Consider the following 23660-nt stretch of genomic DNA (forward strand, 5'->3'; position numbering starts at 1 on the left):
GGTAAATGGCACATTGCCATATTTGGTTGACTTTCATTCTATGATCAGGTTACTGACTCATTAATCAACTTTATCCTAGTTTTCTTATTACTTGAAACATACCCTACCACAGAGGGCAGGTGTGCAGCCTATTTCTACAATTGGCTCATTCACAGGTGTAAATAAGATTCCAAGTTCCGGCTTGTTTAACTTTTATATTGCCATCCCCTCAGGTTCCTGAAAGAGAGTGTGCCTCAACATGTATAACATTTAACAGGCATGAACTGAACAGTGGGCGCTATTTTAGCTCTTAAAGGTTTACAAAAATGGGCTGCTTTTCATTCAGGAGAAAAGTCACAGTCCCAAGTTCTCTGCTTGCATTTAGTGGGTTCTGTATGATCTGTGTGAATGCAGATGCATTAATAAATTAAACCTAGACCTCTTCAGTTGTCTTGTGGAGTTGTGTAGATACGTGAAGTATTGACTGACCACACAACAGTCCAATCAGGAAGGATAATCATTTTGGTCTTGTAGATGAATAAAAGTTTTTTTCTTGTCAATTAGCTCATATAAGAGATGGAGTAAATCGGTGTTTTTTAAAAAAAATTGATTGCCACTGTTTCCTTTCCCCTTTGCTGTTTGACAACAACAATCAGACTTTGTGTGGGAACAAACCTTGGACCTAGAGTGGTTTCTAGAAAAGTGTGGGTGTTACGTTTTGAGCGGTGTTGATAGAATAAAGCTCATCTATACCACAAGCTCCTGCTCAAAAGTGATTCCCATTTTATGATTGTGCATCTGATGCCATTACAAAATAATTTGGTGAAACTTGCTGTTTGGATGACGGAAGTAACCTTGAATGCAGTACTTGAAGCACGGCTTTTGCTTTGTGGTATACGTTTCTCAGTTGCATATATTTTTTTATTTCTGCTCTGTTTTCTAACCGTGTACTACTTGGTCCCTGGGGGAATATGATTAGTAGACAGAAACTGGATCGCCCCAGGGGAGAGGCTATTGGTGTACGAGTACAGCTGAGGAGGAGAGATGCTCATGGCTCTTGTTTCTCTGCCAACTTTGTTGCCATGTTTGCTGTTGTCCTCTCCGCTCCTCCCAGGTACTCATGCCACAGGCTCAGGTTAAAGTAGCCTCTGACTGTGTTCCAGATCGGGAATAGGAAGGATACGCGTTTTGTTGCTGAGAGAAAGGTGCCATTGTACTTTTGGTGTATAACATGCAGAACTTTGGCAGCTAATGGTTCCGATGTAGAGTTTTGATCTGGAACTAGATTTGAAACAAGTGTTTTTGAAAAAAAATTACATTTTGACAGACTTGAATGTCAAATATTTCAGTGGCGAAATATTATTGTACAACAATAAACAAGATGCTGAAATTTTGGACAGGCGATTACAACCAATAGGAACAAATTACTTCAGCATAAAATCCACTGCACTAACCTTCCCAGCCTGTAAATCTATTATTCCGAATCATCCCTAGCAATATCATTTTAGGTTAATTTTGTACAATACTTCACACATGGAAGATGCAGCGTTTGGAAAAGTAAAACCAATTTCATGACTGCTTTATAATGGTTTGTGCTTCAGGTAAATATTTATATCCAAAGTATTTTCTGGTTCTCTCACTTGTACTCATTGGCATTCTATAATCCAGAGCCGTCGGAAATTTCTTGGTCCCAAGCATTCCAGATCACGGCAGCACAGTGGTTAGCACTGCTGCTTCACAGCTCCAGGGACCTGGGTTCAATTCCCGGCTCAGGTCACTGTCTGTGTGGAGTTTGCACATTCTCCTCGTGTCTGCGTGCGTTTCCTCCGGGTGCTCCGGTTTCCTCCCACATTCCAAAGATGTGCGGGTTAGGTTGATTGGCCATGATTAAATTGCCCCTTAGGGTCCTGAGATGTGTAGGTTAGAGGGATTAGTGGGTAAAATATGTAGGGATGTGGGGGTAGGGCCTGGATGGGATTGTGGTCGGTGCAGACTCGATGTGCCGAATGGCCTCTTTCTGTACTGTAGGGATTCTATGATTTCTATGATCAGAGAGGTTATTGTGTGCTAACTTTGAAAAGGGAATTGGATAACTATTTTGAAGAGGGAATAAATGTGGGAAAGAATAAGAGTGGGATTGTAGCTGGATAACATTTCAGTTAGCCTGCACAGACACAATGAGTTGAACGCTCACCTTCTGCACTGTAGCATTGTATCACGTACAGAGCACCTAAAACTGAAGACTGCTGAATCTTCTCAGGATGTGGAGATGCCGGCGTTGGACTGGGGTAAACACAATAAGAGTTTTAACAACACCAGGTTAAAGTCCAACAGGTTTATTTGGTAGCAAATACCATTAGCTTTCGGAGTGGAAATCTCACTCCATCTGGGATTTCCACTCCATCTGACGAAGGAGCAGCGCTCCGAAAGCTAGTGGCTTGTGCTACCAAATAAACCTGTTGGACTTTAACCTGGTGCTGTTAAAACTCTTACTGAATCTTCTCGGGGGCAGAGGGCCCAGAGCTCCATTTAGTCCCCGTGGAATCTATTGCCGGGCTTAATGATTACTGCACATGCTTAAAAATACTTACAACTACTCCCTTTTTTTGATCAGAAGCTGTTAGTCTTTGGAATAAACATGAATATCTCACTACATTACAGGCATTATTTCATCCCAGTGAAAGATGGTTATAATGGCTGCAACTTCGGAAATCATCCACTTGTTCATGAAGAAACCCATGTAATTGTTGCCAGTTAAAAATTTTGTCTTTTATTGACTGCTCAGTCCTATTTTCCAACTATTTTTGATCACTCACCTATATCCATACACACTGGCTCTTATAGTTTTACTGTGGACTACACTCTATAGGTTTATACCAGTTTGGATTGAGCACGCTTGCTCGTAGTGATGCATTTCTGTATATAGTGGATGCCCAGCTGACTGGGTGCCTTCTAAAAGATCGCAAGCCTTCTAATCTACTGGAAGCTTTCTTTGCACGCATTCCTAACATTACTAATGTTTCTGTTCTATGAGACGGAAAGCCTGACACAATCCTGGAACTTTGGTAAATTCAATCATTCCTTTTCCTGAAACTCTCTATAAAACTGGAAACTGCTCCACAGCAAAGGTGCAGACCAGCCTAAATGACTTGGAACTGTTTATACCTGGACTGCCATCTTCACCTTTGAGCAATATATGTCAGGCAGCTTTGGCATGATGAAAGTGTAATGGTTGTGCACGGTTGTTCAAATGATGCCTCCCATATCTGATGGCTTCCAAAGTGGGTTTGTGCAGTAGATATATTTGCCTCTCAAAGACCTGAACAAAAATGAGGAGTATTGATAACTTCACCTTGCTCGTCTCTTAATTGGAAAGCGTACCCAGCAACCTCCTTCCATGTATCTTGTGCCTTTGATTCTACCGGTAGCTTCATTAGCACATCTGACTGAAGCCGAAAGTCTGAGATGATATGGAAGTGCCTTATTTTGGAACCAGGAAATATTAGATTTTGCGGACTTTATTTGTTGAGATCAATAGTAGACCATAAGATAAAACAATATGCAGATCAGTATATCTTTTAAAAAGTAAACCTGTCTAAGACTTTAATGAATTTTCTGCAAAATGTTTAATTGGAGTTCAGCTTCAGGTCTGCACGTCGTAAATTCAATAAGTCTACAATTCAGCTTGTGTAATTTTGAGAAACCAAAGTGACAGATCAAAGGCCCTTAATGCAGATTACCACCTGTGGCTGAGAAGATAAGAACAGTTTTATGTCAATAAGTCATTCAGATGAGGCAAAATATATACATTTTGGATGATGAGACGGCAAAGAAGAGTTAATTTTTTAACAATACCGAGTCTAACCATAAGACATACAAGCAGAATTAGGCCAATCGGCCCATCGAGTCTGCTCTGCCATTCAATCATGGCTGATATTTTTCTCCCCATTCTCCTGCCTTTTCCCCATAACCCCTGATCCCCTTATTAATCAAGAACCTACCTATCTCTAAAAGACACTCAATAATCTGACCTCCACAGCCTTTTGCGGCAAAGAGTTCCACAGATTCACCACTCTCTGGCTGAAGAAATTCCTTCATCTCTGTTTTAAAGGATCGTCCCTTTAGCCTGAGGTTGTGCCCTCTGCTTTAGTTTTTCCTACTAGTGGAAACATCCTCTCCGCATCCACCCTATCCAGTCCTCGCAGTATCCTGTAAGTTTCAATAAGATCCCCCCTCATCCTTCTAAACTCTGAGTACAGAGTCCTCAACTGTTCCTCATACGACAAGCACTTCATTCCAGGGATCATTCTTGTGAACCACCTCTGGACCCTTTCCAAGGCCAGCACATCCTTCTTGCATATGGGGCCTAAAACTGCTTACAATACTCCAAATGGGATCTGACCAGAGCCTTATACAACCTCAGAAGTACATCCCTACTCTTGTACTCTAGCCCTCTCGACATGAATGTTAACAGCCATTCTAGGCCAGTTTAAACCTGTGAATTGGCTCTTTAAATGCCTAAAGACTGTCAAAGGAGTGCAAGGAAGGGTTGTAAGAACAAGGAGCTTATTGCACGTTTAGATATGTTTCGAGCTCGGGGTAAATTCAGGGGGACACCATTCATAATTGTGATTATTATAGAGATGAGGTGAGAAGGGGAGAAAATACCAACAGACCTGGTATTTTAAAAATGACTTGTATTTAAAAATAAACTTTTAATACAAGTCATTTAAAAAAAACACATTGCAAATTGTAGATGTATTCCAGAGACTGGTGGCTTCTGGTAAGTAAAACCACGCACGAGCTTCATAACTCAGTGCCACAGGTGCAAGGAATGTGTACACAGCTGCAAATTGCTATTACTCTGCCATAAGAATGGCGTTGCAATAAGTTCAAACGGAATGCTGTCGTACTTTTTGCAGCATCCAGCAGATGGATCACCACATCCTATGATGCAGGGGTCAGGACCTTGTGAGGCATGAAAAATAGGACTTTGCTTTGTATGTATGACTGGCTGATTCTTTAGTTTGGGGTCACATAATACAACAGTTTGAAATAGCTTGTTAGCCAATGTCATGCAATGATTTTACCTTCCATAATGGCCATTTTTGATGCTAGACAAAATGGCCTCAGTTTGCATGCTCTTGTTGATCTGTATGTTTTCTTTGCTAATGGGGTCCATAAACTGCTCTTTTTAAGCAGTATAAATTTAAGTTAATGAAGAACAAGATCCATTTTTGGCAGTCTCTAATTTTCAACCTGTAGATTTTTTTCACTGCATCTGAGCAGAACATAAGAAATAGCAGCTTGAGTATCGAGCCTGCTCCACTGTTCAATGCGATCATCACTGATCTGGCTTCAACTATATTTTCCAGCTCACTCCCTCCCCATAATCCTTAATTCTCCGAGAGACCAAAAATCTGTCTTATCCCAGCCTCAAATGTATTCAATGTTGGAGCATCCTTATCCCTCTGGGTAGAGAAATCCAAAGATTCACAACCCCTGAGTGAAGTAATTTCCCTGCATCTCAGTCCTAAGTGTCTGTTCCTTATCCTCAGATTGTGCCCCTGTGTTTTTGTTTCCGCTGGTCGGGGAATCTATCACTCAATGTTCATCCCATCAAGCACCCTCAGAATTTTGTGCATTTCAAAGAGATTGTCTCTCTCTCTCTCGTCTAAACTCCAGAAAACCAGCCACTCCTGGAGCTAAACTGATGAGCAACTATAGCATTTAACTCGCACCAAGTTGATCTTTCTCTACACCCTAGCTATGACTGTAACACTACATTCTACGGCCGCACTTGGAGTATTGCGTACAGTTCTGGTCGCCGCATTATATGAAGGATGTGGAAGCATTGGAAAGGGTGCAGAGGAGATTTACCAGGATGTTGCCTGGTATGGTGGGAAGGTCTTATGAGGAAAGGCTGAAGGACTTGAAGTTGTTTTCGTTAGAGAGAAGAAGGTTAAGAGGTGACTTAATAGAGGCATACAAGATGATCAGAGGATTAGACAGGGTGGATAGTGAGAGCCTTTTTCCTCGGATGGTGGTAGCCAGCACGAGTGGACATAGCTTTAAATTGAGGGGTGATAGATATAGGACAGATGTCAGAGGTAGGTTCATCACTCAGTAGTAAGGGCGTGGAATGCTCTGCCTGCAGCAGTAGTGGACTTGCCAACATTAAGGGCATTTAAATGGTCATTGGATAAGCGTATGGATGATATTGGAATAGTGTAGGTTAGATGGGCTTTAGATTGGTTTCACTGGTCGGCACAACATCGAGGGCCGAAGGACCTGTACTGTGCTGTTATGTTCTATGTTCTATTTCCACTTCACTGCTGATGTAGACATGGGCATGCCCTCCACTGCGCTTCCTGAAGTTGATGACTATCTCCTTCATTTTGTTGACATTGAGGGAGAGGTTATTGTCGTACCATTTCACCAGATTCTCTCTCTTTACTGTACTCCGTCTCGTTATTGGTTGAGGTCCGACCCACTACGGTGGTGTCATCAGCAAACTTGAAAATGGAGTTGGAGCAGAATTTGGCCCCACAGTCGTAAGGGGCTGAGGACACAGCCTTGTGGGGCACCGGTGTTGAGGATGATCATGGAGGAGGTGTTGTTGCCTATCCTTACTGATTGTGGTCTGTGGGTTAGGAAGTCTAAGATCTAATCGCAGAGCGAGGAACCAAACCAAAGGCCAGTTTGGAGATGAGTATTGTAGGGATAATGGTGTTGAAGACTGAGTTGTAGTCAATTAATAGGAATCTGACATGGGTATCCTTGTTATCCAGGTATTCCAAGGTTGAGTACAGGGCCAGGGAAATGGCTTCTGCTGTGGACCTGTTGCGAAGGTAGGCTAACTGTAGTGGATCCAGGCAATCTGGGAGACCGGAGTTGGTGTGCCATGATTAACCTTCCAAAGCACTTCATAATAATTCAGAGCCACTGGGTGTTAGTCATTAAGGCACGCTGCTTGGCCTTTGGTCATCTTCTTGAAGCAGGTAGGGACCTCAGGTCGGAGTAAGGAGTGGTTAAAGGTGTCTGCAAATACCCCGGCGGCTGATCCATGCAGGATCTGAGTACTCGTCTGGGTACCCCATCCGGGCTTGTTGCTTTCCATGGGTTAAATTTCAAGAAAGCTGATCTGACGTCTGCGATGGTGACCTCTGATACCGTTCGTCCGACGCATCTGGGGCGGATGACATCCTTTTGCTGACCTCTTGCTCAAAACGGGCATAGAATGCATTGAACTCATCGGGGAGGGGTGCATTGTTGCCTGTGTTTCTACATGCCTTCAACCTGTTAGGTCATGTAGATCTTGCCATAATTGGTGGGTATTTCAAGATGAGCAACTGTGATGCGACTAAAAATAATCAAAAGCTGTTGTGCCTCAATGTGAAGAAAACAAAACTACCTTTAAAAAGAAAAGAGATGGCAAGTTTAAAAAATATTAAACCAAGTAGCAGTATAATTAATGGTGTCCCCAAAAAAATCACTAGTGTTACAACTGGTGCAGAGAGCAGGCTTTGGCATGGATTCCGAAAAGATGGATAAAGCAGAAAATGCCAGAGTTCCTATTGTGTAATTATTCAGACTGCTACCCTTTAAAATTGATTTGGAACTTGAAGCAGCCCAAGTGTCTTTAGATAATTAGGCTTCACCCTTTTAAAAAAAAAAATTGACCTCTTCACTTCATGAGTTGTATTAATTCTTCCCACCGGGTCCAGGTATTCAATTTAATTGGCACAGTAGGGGTTTGGCCTACAGCTGGTGTGCCTCGTCCTACACCAAGCACAGGCTTCCACCTTTGGTTACTAACCATCTGTAGCTTAGTGGCCTGATCCCCTATTTTCCAGATTAAGGAGCAGGCTGGGGTGGTGCGGACAGGACTTTTCTGTCCCTTCTGCTGCAAGAGGTTGTCTGTATTTTTAAGTCTAAAACAATCTATACTTCAGAGGTATAATGAGAGAGTGTGCGCTCATGTTCACTGTTTTTGACAGCTTTCCAGAAAGTTCTTTGTAGGGCAATTGACGGTACTCATCAAAAACTTCAGTAGTGAAGGAATTGGGTATTTTATTGTCTGTTCCCTCTTAAGTTAAAGTATGTAAAGATGTATTTTGCGATGATGGATGCTTTCATCTTCAAAATGTCCCCCACAACAGTTTTGGCTGTAGAAATTGCTGAGGGAACAAGTTAAGCAACACTGTGTTGCAAATTACTTTTTGGTGTGAACCAAACAATTGTTTTGAGCTCAGTGCCATATTTACTGCCCATTTTTTTTAGCTCTGCTCGCTGGTTTAAAAATAGCTTCACTCCGATTTCTTCCCACACTACTGAGCTGCTATCGAAGTTATCACCTTAAATGAAACTCTGCTGCTGTATGCTTAAAGTCAGCATCCCCTCGGAAATATTGAATAAAAACCTATCTTAATGACAAGGAATATCTTGTTCTTTAACATATCAATGCCAGAACTAATGTGTAACTTGTAGAAGTATACTAATGAGTCCAAAAATTATAGAGTAGATTTAGCGAAGGACTTTAATTATCCAAATATAGAAGGGGATAGTAGTGTGAAAGACAGAGAGGGGCAAGAGTCCGGAGTGTGTGTTTAGGAGAATTTTCAATAGCAGCATGTTTCCGGGCAAAGTGGATCAGGTGTCAGTAAGAACACATTCAGAGGACAATGATCATTTAATCGTAACGTTTAGGCTGACGATGGAAAAAGACAAAGAACAATCCGGACTACGAACAACTGGAGGAAAGCCAACTTCAATGAGGTAAGAATGGATCTCATCCAAATAAATAGGTGTTTAAAGTTGGTGAAATAATAGTAGCTGAATAATGGGATATCTTCAAAGAAGAGTGTGCGCTGGCACAGTCCAGGTGTATTCACTTGAAAGGTGAAGGTAGGACAAACAAAGCCAGAGTGCTGGATGAGGAGAGAAATTAAGAAAAAGAGCTTATGACCGATGCCAGGATCAATACATTGAAACCCTCATGGGCTATGTGCTGATGGTTTCCATTATTTTCTACCATTTGGTTTATTATTGTCACATGTATTGAGATTCAGTGAAAAGTATTGTTTCTTGCCCGCTATAGACAAAGGATAGCGTTCATAGAGAAGGAAAGGAGAGAGTGCTGAATGTAGTGTTATACACGGACCGCAATCAGTCAGGATAGGCAACGACACCTCATCAGAGCCAGGCAAGACTTGTCCTCAAAGGGATGTTTCTAGCAAGAATGTTGTCCATTTAATGAAGAATTTCTACTTGGCAATGACAGTAAGTGAATAATTTGTATTCCATTCCTATCTCCTGCTGAGATTGAGTAACTTTGCAAACATGAAAGGGCAAACCTGTGACTTTTGCCACACATTTAACCTGTGATAACAAAATCTTTCTTTGACCTATGATAAAATCTTTTGTTGACCTGTGATAACAAAATCTTTCATTTGTGATAACAGTGGTATACGGTATCTACTTTATGGCCCATGAACGCAAGAGTCTCAACTTTCTGGGAAGTCGATATTTTTAGTTTACTTTAAAGAAGGTAGAAGTAGAGGAACTTTAAGCCTATTGATGTTTAAAATAAATAAAATTCAAATGACAGTTTCTGATGAGTGAGAATGTGAGTACTCATAAATGGGAAGGGATTAATCCTCAATAATTATCTTAGCACTAGTCTAAAGTTTTGGAAACTTGTGGATAATTCTGAAGTATTTGAAATATGTTGAATTGTATTTTTGCTTACCATAAAGACTTGTTTTGAAAGATTGGTAAACCCCATTAACAAAGATATTTGCCTCCACAACTGCTTAAGACATATCCCCTACTTTACAAAGACTGCAACTTCCAGTCGTTAGTGCAGTTTTATCAGCTTTCATTGTATCAGACATCTCTTTCTGACAGCAATGCGGTGAAGTATAAGCAATGATAGCAAACCTGCAAATGTGAAATGAAAATACATTGCTAGAAAAGCCCAACAGTCAGCACCTTAAAGAGAAAAGGCAAGTTGATAGTTGAAGTTTGTATCTTAAGGATGTGGAAGTGAAGATCAGATTAATTTCTCTGCTTCCTGACTTGGTATTCAGTCGGTATTTAGAAAGTAAGATAGGTGGGAGAAATTTACTTCAGTGTAAAACGGTCATAGGTCAAGAGGTATGTTCTTTTTAAAGTAAAGTTTATTTATTAGTCACAAGCAGGCTTACTTACATTCACACTGCAATGAAGTTACTGTGAAAATCCCCTAGTTGCCACACTCCGGCGCCTGTTCGGGTACACTGAGGGAGAATTTAGCACGGCCAATTCACCTAACCTGCACATCTTTGGACTGTGGGAGGAAACCGGAACAGAAACCCACACAGACACGGGGAGGACGTGCAAACTCCACACAGACAGTGACCCAAGCTGGGAATCGAACCTGGGTCCCTGGCGTTGTGAAGCAGCAGTGCTAACCACTGCCGCCCCTTTGTTTGAAGTTGTGTGGGAACTTTTTCCTCCCATTTTCTCCTTGGACAAGGTATCTAATTAGTGGCACGTGATCAACCTGTATTCTGTCCAATCACGACTTTTAATCAAGGTACCTACCTATTCCTGGTATTCATCCACCAAACTCCTCTGAACTGCTTACAATGCATTTACCTACATCCTTAAGCACATACTGCATCAAGCATCATCCATATCAAGCATTTGGAGTATTAGGTCTCTCTGTTGGGGTGAATGTTGGTATCGGGGTGAGTGTTCTCATTTACTTGTATTCCTAAATGGCCTCATCTGAATTCGGATTTTTATTTTTCTTCAGCAAAGATTTGTAACAATACAGCACATCTGAACATGTACATCTTCACTGCACTACACTACGCTACTTTCAAAACACTGCCTCTTTATCTGTATTTCAGATTCCATTATAAACTCAAATCTGCCCCTCTGTTCATTTGATTGGATTCCCTCTACCATTTGACCAAACTTGACTTTTCTTCTTTCTCTGGCTTAAAGCCCATGTTTCTCCTGCCTGTAATCTTTTCCCTTGGGGTCTGATATTTGGTAAATTGCAAAGGGAACATAGAACATAGAACAGTACAGCACAGAACAGGCCCTTCGGCCCATGATGTTGTGCCGAGCTTTATCTGAAACCAAGATCAAGCTATCCCACTCCCTATCATCCTGGTGTGCTCCATGTGCCTATCCAATAACCGCTTAAATGTTCCTAAAGTGTCTGACTCCACTATCACTGCAGGCAGTCCATTCCACACCCCAACCACTCTCTGCGTAAAGAACCTACCTCTGATATCCTTCCTATATCTCCCACCACGAACCCTATAGTTATGCCCCCTTGTAATAGCTCCATCCACCCGAGGAAATAGTCTTTGAACGTTCACTCTATCTATCCCCTTCATCATTTTATAAACCTCTATTAAGTCTCCCCGCTTTAACAACTCTCTTGCCTTTCAAACTTTTACAGCTAAAGGCTGCCTTTGTGGCAGCCTTACTAAGGCCCAGTCACTGGTGTCATTAATTACAAAGCGCCTTATCTTGCAGCAGTGGTTTTTTTTATTCTGCTAAACTAATTTTCTAACTTCTCGGTGCCTTTGTTTTTTTTTTAAACCCTCGTTGCAATAGATCTTTTATATTTTTGTGATCTGTACCTTATCTACCTGCGGGCTAAATGTTAGTTCAATTCTCACACTTTTAAAAAATAATTCTCACTCTTTCTTCAGCAGTTAGTGAGACCTTGAACTAATGACCATTCCAGAGCAGTAAGGCAATCCTAATTTAAATACCATTATTTTTATTTTCTCCTTTTATTGAAGTTGTTGAAACTGTAGCCTAGTAAACTTAATATTTAACTTTAACTGTAATTCAACAAGCTTTAACATTGGAAAATGATAGAGTTGGTTACTACATATGGCTGCTAAGAGCGATAATGGTACAATCAATCGCACCTCTGAAGCAGCATATGATAGTGAAAGATACAGTTTATCATATCATTAATAGATTATGAACATTTTTATCTCTATCCTTTACCCATATCTGGTAGATAAATAATTCCTCCTCAGTACTTTTTCTCCGGAGCCATTGTTTCAATCCAAAGTCCATTTCCCTGGTACATGTATTTAAATCCCTCGAATAGGTACCAGTGTGTTTGTCTATTCTGATTGCTTCATTATCCGCCTCAACGTCAGTTTCTGAGTATGCTTCAATGCCTTATTGATTTTTAAAAAGTTGTCTTTCTCTGCTGAGTCACATCCATTTCAAGCCGTGCTGTTTTCCAAGTTGCTGAACATGTTATGAGACCTGTCCTTCAGTGTTAATTCCCTTTGCCACCTTTCCACATGTCAGTTGTAACAACATGTTCACGTGTAACAAATCACATCTCTGCATGCACCCCAGTGTTCCCCTGTCATGCCACACACAAAGATGGGGGTTACCTGATTTGGAGATCATCGTTGATCTCCCCCTATATAGTCCCAATATTTTGGGTAGTGACCAGGCTATCAAATACAATTAAGTTCATAGGCAATATGCAGATATAGCAAGAGAAAATTAACACTTGAATATTCAACATGTTCCTGACTTTTGTAAGAATGTACATTGGCTTTTGTGAATTATGCCCATGTGATTTCTTCTGATTCAACTAGTAAAATGATTTGAGAAAAGAATCCTCAGTGGTGGAGTTTTCCTCTTTCTAGCTCCCTTGCATCCTCAGTGGGACATCCCATTAATTAGCATTCTATTTCATTCATGGACCCTGAAGCAATTTTAACTGTTCAATACAATGAGCTCACAATATCTTAAACAAAAATCAAACATTCCCATTTGGTTCAAGTTATTAACATTTGGTTTTTTGATTATTTTACAACCCAGATTTTTCCTCAGCATTGGTTAAATTTATCTGGATCCAGTTTCTAGATACTTTATTATGTCGCTGACACTTCCCCATCATGGAGAACCCCATTCGAGACATACATTTGAGAAAAGAATTTCCGGAGTCTCGGTCTGTTTCCATTTGTTCTAATTCACTGTGATCATTAGTTGCTAGTTTCCTTTATCTGGGATCTCCTGATAGTTGCTTGAATTTTGATCTCATTCAAAGAAATTCTGTAAGTATTATTATCCATATTTGTATCCCTTCTGATACTTGGCCACATAATCATCCTTTCTTCCTGAAGTAGAAATTGGTGTGTTTATTTGAAATTTGGCATTCTTGTGTTTGTCCTGATGAGTGCAAGAAGAAAAGTTTTGGTGACATGCTTCTCCCTCTTACTAAGCGGCAATGAATCCTTTCACAAGTGGAAACAGTTTCTCCTTATCTAATATGTCCGGACCCCTCATTTTGAATACCTCCGTCAAATCTTCTCTTGACTTTATTTTCCCCAAGGAAAACTATTCTAACTTAATTAAATATCCTGCCACGCAATCATCTGATTTGTTCTCCAACTTCTACACTCGCTAGCACACGCTACTGGAAGTAATTCTACCTTTTGAGGTTCTTTCCCAGCTCCCTAAAGTCTGTCTGTAATATCACATCCATATTTTTACCTATGCCATTGGTGATTGATTATGGACCACAGCTGTCTTTTCACCTTTCCCCCTCTGTACTCTTTAGATGTTCTGTGACATTCTTGACCTTGGCATCAAAGAGGCAAAGCACTATTCTGGATTCATAGCAGCTGCAGATTTCCTCTATCTAATCTCTTATCACTGTTGCTTTTTAAATGTTCCTCCCCAAAACAGCTGAACCAGTGGATTTGATTCTGACGGCACTCTCCAGAGTACCCATCACTCTCCCCAGTATTCATCCGAGTACTGGTTGGAGAGTGATGTAGACTTGAGCGGTCTCCTACACTACCTGCCTGGTCCCCTATGACAGCTTGGCATTCACCTATTCCCTGTCTGCCTGCAAACCCTTAAGATGTAGGGTGACTATATTTATAAATATCTGCAAGTTTCCCTCCAAGCCACTCACCATCCTGACTTGGAAATATATATCACCGTTCTTTCGCAATCGCTGGGTCAAAATCCTGGCATTCCCTCCCTAACCGCATTTTCGGTCAACCTACAGAACATGGACTGCAGTGATTCAAGAAGGCAGCTCACCACCACCGTCTCAACGGCAACTAGGGATGGGCAATAAATGCTGGCCAGCCAGCGACGCCCATGTCCCACGAATGAATTTTAAAAATGCCCTAGAGTTCCCACAGGGAACACCATGGGATCAAAGTGTCTAGCCATTTCTCTCTGTGAAAAGTTTGTCTTAAATACATAGACTCACCAGTCAGCTGCTTCTTATCCTGAGCTCACTTCACCTTTTGGGGAGATTAGCTGAAATGTTTTTACTCTTATCTAAAAACCTCCGCTTTAATTTATTGGCAATTCAGAACACCTTGGCATTATTGTTACTTTTAATTTTAACTTTATACCCTTGATCACATTGATTAATGATGATAACAAAAAAGCCAATTTCATACTGTTTTATATATTAAAACTGCTTCATAGTTGATTAGATTAAATTAAAACCTTCATAGTGTACTCCCCCCACAACTCCTTGTCCTGTCACTTTGGTTCCAGCTCTCAGATCACAGCCTACTCTGTTTCCAATTTGTTCATTACACTGCTCCACTCCTGGCCCTCTTCCTGTTTAAGACACAGGCATGACCTGAGTAATGGACACCATCTTGCACATGAAGGCGATCTCCAATCAGACTTGTTGCTGAGAGAAAGGGAGTATTTGAACTTGGTGTTATACATGCAGAGCTTCAGTATCAAGCAGTTCCTGCAGAGAAATTTGATTGGGAACAAGATTAGAAACATGTTTTGTAAAATGTTGCAAGGATTGTGTCTAGATAGTATAGGATTCTTAAGAGGCTTAACGGGGTAAATGCTGAGAGGATATTTCCCCTTGTGGGAGAGTCTAGAACCAGAAGGCATGGTCTCAAAATAAAGGGGAGCCAATTTAAGACTGAGATGAGGAAGAATTTCTTTGAGGGTTGAATCTTTGGGACTCCTTGCCGCAGAGAGCTGTGGAGACAGAGTCCTTGTGTACATTTAAGACTGAGGTAGATAGATTTTTGATCAATAAGAGAATCAAAGGTTATGGGAAAAGGGCGGGATTTGAGGAATGTTGGATCAGCCATGATCCTATTGAATGTTGGAGCAGGCTCGAAGGGCCTAATGGCCCACTCTTGTTCCTATTTCTTATAGTCTTATGGATTGGGATCAGTTCAGAGCAAATGTAACCCTGCCATTTAAACAAGGAGGGAGGGAGGAAATTACAGACTGGTTAGCCTAGCATCAGTAGTAGGGAAAATACTAGAAAAGGTTGCAATACCAGGCACTTAGGAAACACTTGACAACACAGACGCCACTGGTAGGTGTGCCCAGAACCAGGGGCCACTGTCTGAGGATAAGGGGTAAACCTTTTAGGTCTGAGATGAGGAGAAATTTCTTCACCCACAGAGTGGTACGCCTATGGAATTTGCTACCACAGAAAGTAGTTGAGGCCAAAACATTGTTTTCAAGAAGGAGTTAGATATAGCTCTTGGAGCGAAGGGGATCAGAGCATATGGGGGGAAGGCAGGGTCAGGCTATTGAGTTGGATGATCAGCCATGATCATAATGATTGGTGGAGCAGGCTCGAAGGTTTGAATGGCCTACTCGTGTTCCTAGTTTCTATGTTAGTGGGTACAGAGAGGGTGATCACTGCCTCGAGGTGCACACAAGGCTAGGCATTCTCCAATCGCATCAGTGTTTACTAAGAAAGAGGATACTGGCAAAATCTCAGAAGCGGAGATGGTAGAATTAATGGATGGTATGGAAATTGATACAGAGGAGGCACTAGGAAGATTGCGTGGAAAGGCTGTCTTATCCGATGACTTGGCATCCCAGATTACTGAATTGGAGCTAGCAGAAGAGCTTGCTATAATCTTCCACTTTCCCTGATGCAGGGCAATTCCAGAGGAATGGAGAGTGGCATAAGTGTCCGCCTTCTCCAATAAATGGTATAAGGACAGTCCTAGCTACTACAGGTCAGTGAGTTTAACATCAGTATTGGATAAGGTTTTGTATACAATAATCGGGATAATAGACACTTGGAGACACTTGGAGAGGTCTGTCAGCTAAGGAGAGTCAAGACAACTTTGTAAATGATCATGCTTGACTAATCAAATTTGAATGGTTTTATGAAGAGAATGAAGTGGATGTTGTCTATATGGATGTTAAGAAAGCATTTGACAAAGTGCTACACAAGAGGATGATTACCAAAATTGATGCTTGTGAAATAAGAGAGTTTGTATCAGTTTGGCTTTAGGACAGAAAACATTGTAAATTGTTGGTAAATGGTACCATTTTAGAGTGTGGAGGGACCTGGGGGTTTATGTGCATTGATCTTTGAAGGCAGCTGGAGATATTGAGAGAATGGTGAACAAATCATATGGGATCTTGTGTAGAAAATCAGGGAGGTTTTGCTGAACCTTTACAATCCACTGGTTCAGCCACAATTTGAGAATTGCGACCAGGTGTTTCTGAATGTGAAGCTGTTTCGAGAGGGTGCAGAGGAGATTTACCTGAATGGTTCCAGGGATGAGAGATTTTAGCTAATGGTTAGGATAGAGAAGCTGAGGTTTTTCTCTTTGAACCAAAGAAGATTGAGTGGAGACTTGATTGTGTACAGGATTATGGCAGCTTTAGATAAAGTTAACAAGGCTGTTCTTATTAACTGACAACACAAGGTATGGGGCCACAGATTTGTTATTGGGCGAGAGGTGTGGATGGGTAGTGATGTCGGGAAGAACTTTTTTCTGCAGCGAGTGACAATGACCCGGAAACCGTTGCGTGTGATGGAAGGGAGATGATAAATTTCAAAAGGAAATTGTGTGGGCGCTTGGGAGAAATAAATTTGTAAAGCTGCAGGGTTAAAGTGGGAGTGGAATGTGACTGACTGGATTGCTCTACAGAGCAAAATGGCTACGTCCTATTTCCTAATCTTATCATGGATGAGTGTCTGTGAGAACTATCCTACTTGACTATCCTTTCTATCCACCTATATTTTTGCAACATATAGAATCCATTGGTTTGTCCCTCGCCATATTAGTAGTAAAAGTCTTCTGCGGGATCGGGTCTCTGCAAGGTTAGAGTCTGGGAGAGTGCTTTTTTTAGACTTTCAAGTTCTTGCCGGGACTCTAAGCTTCAGTCCTCAAGTACTGGTCTTTACCAGGATTACCCTTTAAGTGATATAGAGGGGCTGTTATCCCATTGAACCCCTAAATAAATTCTCTGCAAAATCCCACAATCCTGAGACAACATTACAAAGTGCTAACTGCATGAGACCTTTGTAGTTCTGCCGGTAATTATATCTTGGCTGGATGGGGGGGATTTTTGTTTGATTTTGACCGTTTGTTTCCTCCGTAAGTAGTGTTCTTTGGTTTGGTATTAAAACCAGCTCAGCACATTCTCTAGATAATGCTCCCCCATTGTCTCCAACTGCGACAATATACTAAATCGTATCCATTTGTTAACGTGACTGCAGTATATCTGCCATACACTGATTGTAGCAATATGGGCAAGTTGTGAAATCCCTGTAACAACCCTCATCTTGTGTTGATACCCACAGGGGTGAAATCTATCTAATGTCTGTTCTACTCCCCAAATATATTGAGCACTGCTCGCGCATGTCTAGGTTCTTTTATCCTCTGCCCTACTGCCTAATTAGCACTATGCTGTCGCCAATTTCGTACATAGTCTGTCTCCTGTTTGGACCTGATGGGTGTCTGGCTCTCCAAAGAGATCAGGCCATGGTGCGTGAAGAATTGAGTGTTTTCATTTCAGTTGAAGTGCTGAGGGGGTAAAAGCACCTAATCTTGCAGGATTTTTAAAATTCCGTATGCTAGGCTAAACTTCCCAGCTTTCTGCCTGTTGAGCTCATTGCTAACTTACTAGCTGTCACCTCTCCTGATGCACCATGTTCCCAGGAGTGAGACAGGACAACAGCAAGGGTTTGCAAGTACAAGTGCGACAATAGACCTGGAAAGACAACTTGATATTTAAAACACGGCAAGCTCCCTTGATTCAAAGCTCGGGTACAGTTGTGATCATGCAATTAAACGGCACAGTGGCACATTGGGCAGCACAGCGGTTAGCACTGCTCGCTCACGGCGCCTGGGACTCGGGTTCAATTCCCGGCTTTGGTCATTGTCTGTGCGGAGTCTGTGCGTTCTCCCTGTGTTTGCATGGGTTTCCTCTGGGTGCTTTGGTTTCTTTTCTACAATTTGAAAGACTTGCTTGTTAGGTGCATTGGCCATGCTAAATTCTCCCTCAGTGTACCCGAACAGGTGCTGGAGCGTGGTGACTAGGGGATTTTCACAATAACTTCATTGCAGTGCTAATGTAACCCTACTTGTGACACCAATAAATAAACTTAAACTTGAGATGGATATTGTGTTTAAGAGAATGTTTAAAAATTCAGCTTTGTTGTACAGATAGTCGGTATGTCTGGAGGAATGCATCTCAGACGATGGGAGAGCAGGATAATTCCTAATTTTAGCCTTGCAACTGTTTGTGTTAAGTAAACAAAAGTCTCTTAACTGTACTTAAGTTCTCTTGGAACTTCTGATTAAAGTGATTGACAGGGTCATGTGATGATGTGGTTTATGGGCAGAGCTTGGTCTGTAGCAGAAAGCACTAAAACTTTTGCGGAAAGCAGTTAGTTCTAGCTGGGAATTGTTTGAAGACGGGACTCTGCAAGCTGCTCTGAAACTCATTTTCTCAATGTTTCAAGGCTGAGTACACTCTAAATCCAGTCAGCAACTATAAATATACTTGCTATAAAGTGGCATTTAAGTCTGTAAGAGGAATGTTGCTGCTTTGGAATTGAAACAATGATAAGTTAGAAATTAAAGTTGTTTCCTTTTTAAAAAATATTGTTGAACTGTTATTAAGTTGCTTCATTTGTTATTTATATTTAAACGGTGTGATTAAGTAAGGTTTGTTTTTAACGATAAAAGATCCCTTGTTTGTCAGTAGAATTACTCCTAGAGGGAAGCATCCTATCCCCACTTTTATGCCAAGGTAGAAAAATTGTTGGGGTCTAGTCTGGCTTCACAAAATATCTTGAGGTTCTGGTCCGGTATCCTAACACAGTCCTAAACCTACAACCATAACTTCAAAGAGGGATACCTGCCCTCAAGATCAAAGATGTTTACGATCATTGTGAGACCTTTATTGGCACAGCTGCTCTGTGATCATGGGAATTGTTCAAACTAAAATAAAATGCAGCTGTGTGACTTGAGTTTCTAATCTTCCGTCAAAAAATTGTTTTCATTGGCACCACTGCTGATGACTTGACAGGGAAAACAACTTAATCAATATTTCATATCAGGATGTGAGCCAAGGTCAAATTTGTGATTCTTTGATTATATCGTGCAACATAATTAGACTTCACCATTGTATCCAAGTCTGCACAAATCATCCTTGCTGTTAGAAACATAAATTCTACCCCAGTGAAAATCAGATGATCTTGCTTTCAATAACATCACCTTCACTGTGTCCCCCACCGTCACTGAGCTGCACTGGAACAGCCTTATCAAGGATGTGGTCGTAAGATCATAGGATAGGAGCCGGGGGCAGGCCTTTTGGCCCATCAGACCTGTTCCATGCTTCAATAAGATCGTGGCTGATCTGACTGTGGCCTGAATTCCCTTGTTGATCAAAATCTGTCTAATTCGGCCTTGAATATATTAATGGCCCAGCCTCCACTGTTTTCTGTGGAACAGAATTGTAAAGAGTAATGAAATTACCCTCTGAAAGAAAAGGTTCCTCGTCATCTTAAATAGGAGCCCTTATTTTTGGGCTGTGTCTCCTAGTTCTGATGCACATGCACACACCTGACCACCACCCCCCCCAAACCTATCTGCTCTGAGGTTTGAGTCAGAAGTGTGATGGAGTAGTGGCCTGGGTGGATGCTAACACAGCAACACATCCGCGACAGGACCATGTGCTTGACTGGTGCTACCAATGGACTCATTTTCCACCACCTCTGTGACTGGCACGCTAAGGCTGCAGAATCTAAATTTACAATGCATTGCCTTCTGCAGCTTCAATAGTGCCTACCGACCACCTGCTTTGTGTAGGACAAGAACAAAAAGGTTATGGCACCATCAAACCTATTTTCCCCTCTAAGGCATGCATCGTGCTGACTTGGAAATTTATCGCTGTGTCTGCATTTCTGGGTTGATGTCCTGTGGTTTCCTACTAATGTCCACATGCAGGGGAACAGTCACCAGAGTGACTGCAGCAGACAGCTGTGTTCCACTATTATTTCGTAGTAGCTGGACAATTCCATTAATGTGACATTTTCCACCATTTTTAAACAATTGTTTTTAAATGGTCCTTGGAAAATTAAAGTTTATTTATTAGTCACAAGTAAGGCTTACATTAACACTGCAATGAAGTTACTGTAAAATTCCCCTCGGTGGAACCACCGATATTAAATTCTCCTCAGTTGAAGACTCTTTGACTACGTGATTTGATTTAATTTATTGTTGCGTGTACTGAGATACAGTGAAAAGTATTGTTTGAGAGTATGTCCGAGGTGCGTGGGGTCCTTTAATTATGCTGGCTGCTTTCCCGAGGCAGCGGAAAGTGTCGACAGAGTCAATGGATGGGAGGCTGGTTTGTGTAATCGACTCGGCTATGTTCACAACCCTTTGTAGTTCCTTGCAGTCTTGGACAGAGCAGGAGCCATACCGAGCTGTGATACAACCAGAGAGAATGATTTCTATGGTGCATCTGTAAAAGTTGGTGAGAGTCGTAGTGGACATGCCAAATTTCCTTACCCTCCTGAGAAAGTAGAGGCGTTGGTGAGCTTTTGTAACTGTAGCGTTGGCACGCAGGGTCTGGTGATGTTTGTGTCACTAAAATCATTTGTGTGTACTTTGCAGTTGTTTCAACCTCAATCATAATCCTAGCTCTATAAAAGAATTGGTTGAGATTAAACAACATCAGACCTGATGGTCTTTTCACCTTTCTCCCATGGTAAAGCACAGTGTAGGAAAATTTTGGCTGTTTTAAAAGCTACATTTCTCTAGCCCAAGTATTTCACTGAAAATAGAAATGATTTGAAGTCGTTACATTCATTTATAAAATCCTGGCTAATTTGTCAGCTTCCTGATCAGATTCTTCTGTGGTATTTTCTGTCTGGTGTGTCACTGGTCTTCTTCTTTGTTGCTTCTCCCTGTGAGGTTTGTATTCTGAGCAATGTTTTTGAGTATAATCCCAGCATTACATAGGATTACAAGCCATTTGGCCCATTGATTCATCAATTAACAATGTTTAAAGTAAAAGTGTGAACTTTGAGCACGTGACTACCTTCGGGCTCAGGTGCTGCCCAGGAGGCTTGACTCTGGGGTGTGTGGAAGAGGATGTTACAACATCGGAATATTGTCTGAGCGTTCCAGATTTGACTGAAGAATAAATGCTTTATCTTGTAATTCAGCGCAGCATTCAGTTGACCCTGTGTTTTTAATCACATGGCTGCTTACTGCTGCCTGTTTTAACCTGCTGTGTTTTGTTGCTCTTGATCACACTTTCCCAGTGTTGGACTTGGAGCAGGTTGGAAAATGTCTGTCTTGACAGCTTCTAAGACATGAAGAATCACGAAACAAACTTGTGTTGTTACTGAAGTATCACAAAGCTGTCAACGCACGCAACCTGAAGGGCAAATGAGGCATTCCAGTTTTGTACATTACATTCCTATGATGTGCAGTGCATTCCCCTCGATGGTGGTATGTTCCACTTTGTAAAGTGACTTTCAGTTCATGTCCTGCGGTTGTATGATTCATGGTTACATGTATTCAGTGGTGGTGTTAAGAGTGCATTCACCTTTATTCAGCAAACCTCCAATTTAGGTAGTGCAATGTAGTAAATACGTTCATGGAAACCACTGCTTTATATTGAAGCAAGGTTTCCTGTTTAAATGTATGTAAAATCAGGAGATGCATTCCCAACCCAGGATTTTCAGCCCCAAAGGCTGAAATACGCATTACTTCTAAGTTTAAAATATTAACACCCTACAATTTACACTGCGCAATTCATAAAACCTGATAATGCGCACAATCAGAGAGGTGGGTTTTCTTTTGTCTGACTGTAGGTTTGAAGAATGCTTGAATAAATTGTTACACACTGTCCTTTCTTTGGCACAGCTACGTATAGCAGCTGGAAAACCTCAAATGTGTTGCAATGTAAGTTACTTCATAGAATCTCGGCCTTTTGGCCAAGATCAAGTGTAGTATCAACATGCTGTGCTTGGTTGAAGTTATTAGGTTACATTTTAGCTTCATTTGAAGCAATTTTTAAAAGCGTTGTAGTAGGTAAAAAAAAATACCTCTGAGGCTGGTATGAGTCAAAATAGAGTAGGCTTTATTCTCACAAGCTTGCGGGAGAACCTGACCCCTTGAAAGCGGAAGCCAAAGTTCTCCCTGAACACAAAAGTGGGGATATATATACAGCATGGCTTCTAATACTGGTCACGAATCAACCCCAGACCAGTCATGACTCAGAAATACAATTTACAACTGCTGGTCACGAAGCAAGCTTCCAGACCAGCTACAAAAAATACATTGATAGCTTCTTGACCATAAACCAGTGTATCTGGCATCCTCAGCTCATGAAGCGCAGGTCTTCTGTTTCCTGTTCTTCCCGCGGTTCCCCTTTGAAGTTCCGACGCTCTTCCAGCTGCCCCAGCGGGAGTTCCTCTTCAAACGGCCGTATTGCACTCCACATCTTGTAATGTCGTCTTCCGTTTACATTTACCACGCAAGCCTGTAGAAAAGGTAAGACTTGCATGTCTGCAAACACATTCACATTTACATTTGACTATTTATTGTTATAAGAATAGAAGTCAACTTGTATTAATGTCAGAAGCAGTATAAACAAGGGGGTTAGCCATAATGAAGGGTTATGCTTGTGGTATATTCTAAGTACAAAGTTCAACCTTTTAGGTACAAAAAAATTAACCCTTTCCCTCCTTCAATCCCCCCTTTTGGTCGGGGACAAGTTCAAACATGGCCCCATGACCAATTCCGAGCCAAAGGTTACCAATATATATGGGCCTACCTCCATCAGGAAGACTGCCCCTTCTGCCTAGACACTTGCACTTGGCATAATTTGGGCTGTTCGTTCAATAATGTCATATAAATACAACAAGCAATAACAATGACAATACAATCAACCCATGCATCAGGTATGATCTCCACGACCCAAACCATTGCCTTAGCCATCCCGGAGGGTTCTAATTATGATATTGGCTCCCTTCATCCCGTATTGTCTTCGCTACTCGTTGGATATGATCTGCCAAACGAGTTATATTTTAATCATCTGGGATATACGTGCAGCATTCGGAGCGCACATTCCTCCCTGGAAAGCCAACACATAATCAAGTGTCAATCGGTCCTGTAAAGCAACAGTCCGGATAGCAGGTCAAGGCCATATGTATAAGATCCTGTGCTGCTTTTGCTGTCCCATAAAGTGGGAAAGCTATCATGGAGAACTGTTCTGTCTCACTAATGGTGAATATAGGGTACCACATATGCTAAATAACACAATCCTACCCAATCCCAAGGAAGCCATGGGTAGGCATTGTTACCACAGACAAAACGGGTCCATCATATGCAGTCATGCTGCTCACATAA

General features: G+C 41.5%; 1 protein-coding gene across 3 annotated transcripts in view; it reads left to right on the forward strand.

Moving 5' to 3' along the window:
• Positions 1-23660, forward strand: part of rev3l (REV3 like, DNA directed polymerase zeta catalytic subunit) — a 190088-nt gene that overhangs the window by 25990 nt on the left and 140438 nt on the right. The window lies entirely within an intron of this gene.

The sequence above is a fragment of the Mustelus asterias genome, chromosome 5 (genome assembly GCF_964213995.1).
Source record: "Mustelus asterias chromosome 5, sMusAst1.hap1.1, whole genome shotgun sequence".
Classification (NCBI taxonomy): Eukaryota; Metazoa; Chordata; class Chondrichthyes; order Carcharhiniformes; family Triakidae; genus Mustelus; species Mustelus asterias.